The sequence below is a fragment of the Propithecus coquereli genome, unplaced genomic scaffold (assembly GCF_000956105.1).
Source record: "Propithecus coquereli isolate 6110/MARCELLA unplaced genomic scaffold, Pcoq_1.0 Scaffold390, whole genome shotgun sequence".
Classification (NCBI taxonomy): domain Eukaryota; kingdom Metazoa; phylum Chordata; class Mammalia; order Primates; family Indriidae; genus Propithecus; species Propithecus coquereli.
The window spans coordinates 713,977-716,668 of record NW_012149619.1 but is presented as its reverse complement, the minus strand read 5'-3'; the positions used below and the strand labels follow the sequence as shown (position 1 = coordinate 716,668).

Here is a 2,692-nt window from a genome sequence, read left to right as displayed (position 1 = left end):
GTCAGCCTAGCTCACTGCAACCTTAAACTCCTGGGCTCAAGTGATCCTCCTGCCCCAGCCTCCAGAATAGCCGGGACTACAGGCGTGGAACACCAAGCCCCGCTAATTTTTCTATTTTTAGTAGAGACAGGGTCTCTCCCTTGCTCAGGCTGGTCTTGAACTTCTGACCTCAAGCAATCCTCCTGTCTCTCAGCCTTCCAAAGTGCTAGGAATACAGGCGTGAGCCACCACACCCGGCCTGTCTCCTTTGTTTCTTTACAGAAGCACACACCAGCTGTTGCATGGTACTTCACTCCTGGGTATCTCATCTAAGATGCCTGACTTCATCTCTCATTCTTCACTTGAGGCAATTATCTAGAGAAACAAACTTTCTCCTTAGTTCCCAGATCATATTTGGAGCTGATATAGTTCCTGTTTCACAGATGAGGAGGCTGAGAAATGGAGAGGAAAACGCCACTAACTCTCTCATGTGTTCAGAGGGGTACCAGGTGCCAGCCCTCGATTGTTAATAGGCTATAATACAAGTCAAATGCCACTGAGATGATGCCTTTTTTGTTAGACTCTTGAGAAGTTTAGAAATAGGAAAATGTTTTGTGATTACCCTTGTGTTTACAGGATTGGTTGCTCGTCTGATGACCTTGGAGAGGATGATCCTATTGGCTGGTTTGAGCTGGAAGAAGAGTGGGATGAAGCAGATGTCAAGTTGCAACAGTGCAGAGTTGCCAAAGTAAGCATTAGTGAGTTGTGGCCTCGTATGGATGCCCACTCCCCTCCTCTTATTCTGTGAGCATTTACTGAGTGGCAGTTGTGTACCAGCCCTGTGCCAACACTGGAACCCTAGAGGTGCATCGACCTTCAAGAAGTTCATAGTCTGTGGGAGAGACAGATGTGTGAGGCACTGAGATGTTGGCTGTGATAAAGGGAGATACAGGAGCTGTCAGAGCCCAGAGAAAAAATATCTAACCCATCCTGGAATTCACTAGGGAAGGTATCCCAAGAAAGGTGGGATGATGCCAAGTGTTGGAAGTTGATTAAGCCATCATCTATTAGCCAGGCTAAGATGTGTGGAGAGGGCATCTCAGGCTGAGAGAACAGTGAGAACACAGGCATAAGTGCAACAGAATTGTGTTTCTGTAGCTATGAAAGAAGCAGTGATTATCTGGCTACTTAATTTTTTTCTAAACCTCAAATGTAAATCTCAGACTTGGGCTTAAATAACAGAATTAAGAACTATCTTTAGGGCTTATACGTAGTAGGTGCTCAGTAAATATTTAAGCAGTTGAGCAGTGCAGTAGACCAGAAAGGCCCTGAACAAAGGAGGTTTTGCTGTAAGAAGCAGATAGGTTGTGCAGAAGTTTGGCTTTGAAATGGCCTTAGCTTCGAGTAGACCAGACTGCTTTCCTAGGTTCCAGCACACAGTTTGCATATATCACGCAGGGTTTGAGATGATTCCTGAGGGCATTGACTGTTTCCATCACGTATTTGATTTTGTTTCAAAATGACTGCCACAGAGCAAACTTACCTCTCTTACTCATCCTCTCTTATCCCGTTTTTGTCTTGATGAGGGAATAATGATGCCATTTCCCTTATTGCAATCTTTACCAAAACCTGACTTTATTCAGCACTCGTATTGTCTTTTTTTGTTGTTGTTGTAGATACTGGACTTATATTTTGTGTCTCCAGTGCTAAGCATAATGGCACCTAATAAATTATTAAAATCATAGGAAGACCTTCCCAGAAAGGCCTTTTTCTCCCTTTTATCAGTATTTAGGGATTCTGAATCCTTCTCTTGTCCTTCCTAGTATTTGATGGTGAAGTTCCTCTGCACCCGTCAGGAGTCAGCAGAGCGCTTGGGAGTGCAAGGCTTGAGCATCAGTGGCTACCTGCGGCCTGCAAGAGCAGAAGCAGAGCAGAGCGCCATCTGTGTTCACTGCAAAAAGGATGCAGAGGAGAGTGTCTGTGGGGCCACACTGCTTCTCAGGACCCTTCAGTTCATCCAGCAGCTCGCCCATGACCTGGTAGGGTTTCCTCAGTTGTTAGACTGCATTTCTTCAGGAAAAATGAATAACAGTGTTAAGAGAAATGTATACCAGCTGTTGAAACCTGGCCCTGCTGAAGCCATGTAGCATGAATGAATATGACAGACATCGTGCTACTGTGAGGACCTTGAAAGGCTGAGGAAAGTGAGGTGTTGGGCATTTGTGGCATCAGTCAGTGAAGGACTGAATGGCTTATGGCCATCGTGTGAGGATTCCTGGGATAGAACTACAGACACATCCTAAAGCTCCCTGGCCATGGCTGCTGGAGGGAAACAAAGCCAGTTCATGGGATTTATATCTTCTTCAAGTCCTAGGAGAATTATTCCTGAAGTCTAGGTGAATTCGAGTTATTTAGTAAAAGTATTAAAATAATGTCAGGATTTAAAATCATTTCTGTTTTTGATACTGACTTTTACAGTCACTAATAAAACATAGTGACAACTCACTCAAGGGAAGATTCTTACAGCCTTCCCCATAGCCTCCAGGATGCCAGTGGAGCCCTCTCAGTGTGGTATGGAGCAGTTTCCTCTCTTGACTTTCATTCTGCTTCAAGGCACATTCAGAGGCTGGTGACTCAATTTACGTACAGCTTGCTTGGTCTTCGTTATTGAAGCACTCCTATCACAACAGCAAAAAGCAGATTACAGGGAGAT

At 44.7% G+C, this 2,692-nt stretch overlaps 1 protein-coding gene across 1 annotated transcript in view; it reads left to right on the top strand.

The window, feature by feature from the left end:
* ZZEF1 (zinc finger, ZZ-type with EF-hand domain 1) overlaps nucleotides 1–2,692 on the top strand; it is a 149,480-nt gene that overhangs the window by 65,904 nt on the left and 80,884 nt on the right. The gene's annotated exons all lie outside the window — the stretch shown is intronic.